Source organism: Silene latifolia, chromosome 7 (assembly GCF_048544455.1).
Source record: "Silene latifolia isolate original U9 population chromosome 7, ASM4854445v1, whole genome shotgun sequence".
Taxonomy (NCBI): Eukaryota; Viridiplantae; Streptophyta; class Magnoliopsida; order Caryophyllales; family Caryophyllaceae; genus Silene; species Silene latifolia.
In genome coordinates, this window is record NC_133532.1 from 43,695,427 (window position 1) to 43,702,368 (window position 6,942).

The 6,942-nt window shown below is 39.8% G+C and overlaps 2 non-coding genes across 2 annotated transcripts; one reads left to right on the forward strand and one right to left on the reverse strand.

Annotated features, from left to right (window-relative positions):
- The first annotated feature begins 745 nt into the window (after positions 1-745).
- On the forward strand, positions 746-852 carry LOC141593769 (small nucleolar RNA R71). Its single transcript, XR_012521834.1, has one exon. It is a non-coding gene; the product is annotated as a small nucleolar RNA R71 (small nucleolar RNA).
- A 5,366-nt stretch (positions 853-6,218) lies between these two features.
- On the reverse strand, positions 6,219-6,325 carry LOC141593694 (small nucleolar RNA R71). Its single transcript, XR_012521764.1, has one exon. It is a non-coding gene; the product is annotated as a small nucleolar RNA R71 (small nucleolar RNA).
- Between the last annotated feature and the right edge of the window lie 617 nt (positions 6,326-6,942).

Genomic DNA, 6,942 nt, shown 5'->3' on the forward strand with positions numbered 1-6,942 from the left:
GGCTAGGATGTTGTTGATGGTGATGTCTTTTGCTTGGCTATCTTTTTGCATTTGAGTGAAAAATTCTTGTTGGTTCTTTTGCATTTGGAGGACCGCTTTTTGAACATCAAAACCCTGGTCATTTTGCTGATTGTATGGAGTTTGATTTTGGTAACCTTGGTTTTGATTGTAAAAGGGTCTTTGATTTTGGTTTCTCATTGGAGGTGGGGTGTATGTTGGTTAAAGGTTTTGAACATTTTGGCTTTTGTATGAGAGATTTGGATGGAATTTGGTATTTTCATTGTAATAGTTGGAATAAGGGGTACCACTCTTGTATGCTTGAAAAGCATTCACTTGCTCACTTGTTCCCCTACATTCACTTTGGTCATGTCCCAAAGTTCCACAATTCTCACATATTCCACTTGGAATCGATGAAGATGCCACCATGGCATTAACATGTTGCTTTGGTGATTTTGAGGCTTCTTCAAGCTTAGTCATAGCCTTTTCAAACTTCAAATTGATGGTATCAATATGAGCACTAAGTTGAGCACCCAATTTAGTAATAGAGTCCACTTCATGCTTTCCTCCTCTAGTAGCCTTGCGAGGTCTACTATATTGTGAAATATGGACCGCCATTTCCTCGATCTTGTTCCAAGTTTGATTATCGTCAACTTCGGTGAACATACCATTTGATCCCATGTTGAGAATGTTTCGGGAGTCTTCATAAAGACCATTCCACAATTGTTGTACCAAGAACCACTCGCTAAGTCCATGATGAGGACATGAGCGACAAGTTTCTTTGAATCGCTCCCAAGCTTCATACAAAGATTCTTCGTCCCTTTGCTTAAAATCCGTGATTTGGGCTCTTAGCATGTTAGTCTTTTCCGGAGGGTAGAACTTTTTGTAGAAAGCTAGGGTCAACTTCTTCCAAGAGTCAATTCCAAGAGTAGCCTTATCGAGGTTCTTTAACCATTGTTTCGCAGTACCAATTAGGGAAAAAGGAAATAAGACCCGTCGAATTTGGTCTTGAGTCACTCCGGTTTGTGAAATCGCATCACAATAGTCACAAAAAATCTTCATGTGAGAATGAGGGTCTTCACTAGGTATCCCCCCAGATTGGCTTCTTTCGACTAATTAGATAAATGCGTATTTTGCAATGAAATTTCTGGTTAAGTGTTGTGGTGTGGGAGTACCATTGGGTAGGTTCTCCTCGGTTGGTACGGAATGTGATGAAAACTTAGGCATTGTGGGTTGATTTTGTGGTTGATTTTGCGTTGAGTTCTCCTCACCTTCTCTTGCAAAAGAGTTGAACTCAAGAGTATTTGAATGAATATCTACAACCTCAACAATACCTCTCAAAGTGTTTCTAGCAAGTCTTCTATTGGTTGTCAAAGTCCTTTCAATTTCGTGATCAATAGGTAACAAGTTACCTTGTGATCTTCTAGACATGCAAAATATCAAACAACTCGAAAACAATTAGAACAAACCTTTAGAAGTTTTACTTCCACAAGGCATAGAAAGACACAACTAATAACAATCAAAGAAAATCAAATCAAATTAACACTGTACCTGGCAACGGCTCCATTTTTTGCCGGACTTTATTAGCTTTCGGTTACTTGTCGTTAGGAGTACCTAGACCAAAACAATATTTATAACTTCACAAACTACTCTACTTTTAGTAAAGAGGTGAGTAAAGGTCGGATCCCAAGGGACGGGTATTGATGTAGGATTTTCGATTGCAAGTACTGGTGTCTAAGGGTGTCACAATTTGGGTTGAGATAAGAAGATCACTAAACTAAATAACAATAAAAGTAAACAAGAAAGATGATTAAAATGAGATGTAAACAATTGATTAAAAGCACTAGGGTGTCATGGGTTCATAGGGAATTCATGGGATTTGATCATACAAACATGTTTTCAACTAGATGCAAGCAATTATTATTGTGATGAGATCGAGTTAGTGTATATCTTAAAATCCCTATGAAGGTTTGGGTCCTGGAGCCGAATCGATTAGATTGTACAACACCTACAAGTCGACTTAATCCTCCATATCCAACAATATGCATGGTCTAATGAGACTCGAGTTGGTTTATGTCTTACAAGTCTCATTGAAAAGATAAGTGATGGGTAAAAAATGCAAGGATTCATAGGCTCGCATTTCATCAAACATAACATGTGCATAAGTTGAAATCACAACAAGCAAGCAAATTAATTATGAAAGCATATTAGATTAAGCATGAATCAATCCCATGTTGGTTTCTCCTAATTCCCCGTTAATCCTAGTTAAGGAAACTACTCACTTATTATCAAGTTTAAAATGTTAACAAGGTTGTCAATCATATCAACAAAGCAAAACATGATGACTAAGTAAAGATGATTAACAATAATTAAAAAGGGATTAAGAGAATTATACCTAATGATGATTCCAAAATAATAAGCAAAGAATAATAGAAGTACTTGATGAATGATTGGAAGGTTGTCAATCCTCCAAATAAACCCCAAATAATCTTTAATTACCCAAAATAAAGGATGAACAATAGAGAAATTAAGGAAATGAGATTTGTATTAATGTTTAATTAAAAGTTGATTACAAGATTAAAGAGAGATTAGAATACTATAAACTACACTAAGGATTGATAAGAAGAACATGATAATCTAATTAGTACAATGGGGTATTTATAGTGGGGATTAGGTGCATAAACTATGGTTACTAAGGACTTAAATGACGATTAAGTACTTAAGAAAAGTTGAGGAAATGATCCTCTCGAAGAAAGATGCGAGTCTCCTTTTTGCTAGTCTTTCAGAAATATGCGCATCCCGAGTAGAACAAGAAGAAGCCGTGCTGCACTGGAGAACAATCCGAGTGTCCAAAGGGTCGGGACGAGCGGATAAGTGCAGGTGGAGGACGAGCGGCCAGGAAGGTGGGACGCTCGGATTGTGGAGCTTTTGGACGAGCGTCCCGATGCTTGGACGGGCGGATTCCTGTCCAGCAAGCTTTTTCTTCTTTCCTTCTTTTCTTCTTCCAACAATCCTCAAGGATCTTGTCAGAGATGCAAGGATCTTCTTCATCATTGCACATCTACTACATTATGTACAAAGGCCTTCTAGTCTTGTCTTCACTTTGATTCTTGGTCATTAGATTCGATCAATTTAGCTCTATTTTGCCATGAAAATGCAAGGTTTGCACTCCTCTCGTACCAAGGAAACAAAACCTCAAAGAATATGCAAAACAAAGGACTAAAGATAGTAGATGACCCAAAATATGCACTAAAAAGCATAGGAACGAGGCTAATTCGGGACTAAATATGCTCAAATATTGGTCACATCAACAATCAATTTCTAACACAAATAAGCACAAAATCAAATTCCCTCAATTTGAGTTAGGGTTTGCAAAACTTGATTAAATTGATTGAAATGGATGAAATTAAAGAGAATAGGGAAGAAAATTTACTTGTTGATGTTAATAGTTGATTGATATACGATTAACTTACTCCTATTTTCCCTCTTTCTTTTATGCATACCGACTCGTATCGAGTCGGTTTCGGGTGTCTTTCCTTGCATTTTGTGCCCAATCCCCGTACTTGTTACCTTGTGCATCCTTTTGTAGGAGACGATCCAAGTATAGAGGAATCGGGGCAAGAAAGGCGCCCCATTGCCTTTACATGAAGAAGAGGTGAGAAATGGTGAACAATGTGTTCTGCCGGCAGACCGGCAGCCGGTCTGGCCACTGGCAGAACACACCCCAGACATTGCCAAAGAAGTTGATGAAAAAGCTGAGTGCTGTGTTTTGCCGGCAGGCCGGCAGCCGGCCCACCGGTAGAACACAGCTAGAGGAATTAAATGAAGAATTTGAGGACAAACAAGCTTGACCTCGCTGCCCGGTAGGAGCACCGGCAGCCGGTTAACCGGCATTGCACACATCAACAAAGAAGAAGAAGTCCTGAAGTTGGTGTTTTGCCGGCAGGCCGGCAGCCGGCCCACCGGCAAAACACAAATGCCAGATATTTTAATTCATTGCACGGTTTTGCCGGTAGGACCACCGGCAGCTGGTCCACCGGTAAAACACAGCTGCAGCGGATTTTGGGCTTTTCTCTCTTTTCTTCCCTTTTTCTTCTTAATCTTGTACAAGCCTATAAATACCCCCTCTTAAACCTTTTTGTACACACAACCCTAGATCCAGAATATTTCCCCTTTCAAGTTTAAAACTTTGTTAATCTCTTTGTTAATATTTCCTTAATTAGAGAAGTTCTTCAATTAATTAGTAATTGAATTTGGGTTTGTAAGAAGATTGAAGGATCTCCTTCTTTATTATTTCTATCCAAATTCCTCTTTTGCTATTGAGTTGGTATTAATTCTCTCCCTATTTTCATTTGTTTACATTTTGTTCTTCCTTCAAGTTAGTTTGATTGTTTATGTTAAAATTGTTGTTGTTGTTGGTTTGTTGTTGTTGTTTTCATCATTGTTCATCTTTTCATTGTTCATCTTTTCTTTGATTCTCTTTCCTTTGTTCATCTTTTGCTAGTTGTCCTCAAAGACTTAATCTTTGAGTTGATTGGGTTAAAGATTGTGTCTTTTAGTTTAACTAACCTTTTTATTAGATTAAATTATCTTTCTTTACAACTATTGTTGGATTGTTGCATGTTTAGTAGTAAAATTCATCTTCTCACCATGTTTATGACCAAAGTTTCCATCTTTATTGTTTATTTTGCAATTAGGACCATGATTAGTGAGTAGTCTTCCACTAGGGCTCGGTTTAACCCAACATGAGTAATTTCACTAATTGAATCTCATAAAGGCTAATTATTTGGGGAAATTGGTGAGGGTAGTTTGGAGGAATGATTTGGGTTTATGGATTGATTTTTGGGTAGTGTTGACTTACGACCCTTGTCCACCAACGAGAGTTGGTTAGGTTGTGATTTGGATACCCGAGATTTGACCCTATTGTTAACCTTGGTTGAGACCGAAAGGGAGAACCGGGGTAGGACACCTCTAAACTAGCGTTTGAAATCGACCCTCGAGAGAGGGAGTGGGATGACCCGGAAATTGATGGGGCTTAATGACCTTAGCAAATATTGGACTACCTTGGGAAAATGCATGTTTTTGGGGTAGTCGGGTATTGAGTTAGGGATTCCGACCTTCGAACCCGAGAGGGGGGTTGGTGGGTAGTACTAGTGTCCTATTTCGAACCCGAGAGGGGGGTCTTAGGCGAATTAGAGCCGTCACCTCCTCACCTAGCTACCCTTATAATTAGCCTAGAGATTTAATTGTGTGGAGTTACAAATTGTTTGGAGAGAACCGAGTCTTAGGTTTTTAATATATTTGATTTACAACTTTTTATTTTATCTTGCTCATTCACCTATTTATTATTTAGTTTGTTTTCTCTTGTTGTTGGTAGTTCTAGCATAATCATTTCCATCCCTTATTGCCGACTTAGCTAAACGATAGGATTAGAACAATTAGTAGTCTTTTCAACTCCTTGTGGGATCGACCCTTAATAGTGTACAACGATAAAATCGTGCACTTGCGAGGTATAGCTTGATACCATCAAGTTTTTGGCGCCGTTGCCGGGGAGTTCGGCTAGATATTAATTGTTTTCGTTCTTGTTTAGACTAAGTCTTTTGTGTTACTAATCCCTCTCTTAAGTGTGTAGGACTTTTTGCATGGTTAGGAGAGCTCGAAGAGGTCAACCAATTCGCCCGATTGACCACGAGATCGAAGCAACCGCAAGAAAACTAAATTCACTCCGTAGAAGAGGGCTTATAGAAACACCAATTCCTCAAGAAAATTTAGTAATTGAGGACCTTCGAGAAGAACCAGGTGCTTTTGAAACTTTCGAGAATCCTTTTGCAACACCGGAAACGGAAGTAACAATGGCCGCGGTTCCTATGAGAGATAACTTGGCTCCGAAAAAGGTGGTGAATCCGAGTATTGTCAAGCCACCTATTCAAGCCAACAATTTTGATGTGAAAGCCACCTTGCTTTAACTTGTCCAAGGGAACCAATTCGGAGGGGGAGCCACCGAAAACCCCAACGAGCATCTCAACGAGTTCTTGGATAGTTGTGACATGTTCAAGGCCAATGGAGTGACGGAGGATGCCGTACGTCTTAGGCTTTTCCCTTACTCTTTGAGGGGAAGTGCCAAGGAATGGCTTAAAAGTTGTGAACCCGACTCTCTTCGGACTTGGGACGATGTCTCTAAGGCTTTCCTAAACAAGTATTTCCCACCCCAACGAACTGCAAGAATCAAGAGTGAGCTCCAAGGTTTCACCCAACAAGAAGATGAGACCCTTTATGAAGCATGGGAGAGGTACAAGGGCCTCCAAAGGATATGTCCTCACCACGGTATTGGGGATGATGAGCTCATCAACAATTTCTATGAAGGGTTAAACAATGAGATGAAGATGAACCTTGATTCCGGCTCGGGGAAGGGAGCATTGGATAAGATAGATCACAAGACGGCGAAAGAGCTTATTGAAGAAATGGCTTCTCGTACCTTTCATTGGAACAATGATAGGCACAAGAGGAAAGAGAAGTCAACGGTCGAATCGGCCAACAATGTGGAAGTAAAAGAGATGATAGAAGAGCTTAAGAAACAAGTTGCCTTGATGAGCTCGAGCAAAACATCTAGCAATTCTTCTATGAGGAACCAAGTCTATAATTGTGAGCTTTGTGGAGACCAAGGACACCCACCCAATGAGTGTCCTTTGGTGGTTGGAGATGGCAATGGTATGGAGCAAGTGAACGAGATATGGGAGTCTAGTCCGGCCAAGCAAGCATTTAACAACAACCAATATCACCCCGGGATGAGAGCCCACCCAAACTTCTCTTATGGCTCTCAAAATGTCCAAAACCCAACCTTCCAACAAAAGTCACAACAACCAAACTTTCAAACTCAAAAACAAAACACAACATTCAATCAAGGTCCACCGGGTTTCCAAGGAAGAACCTTCCAACCAAGACAAC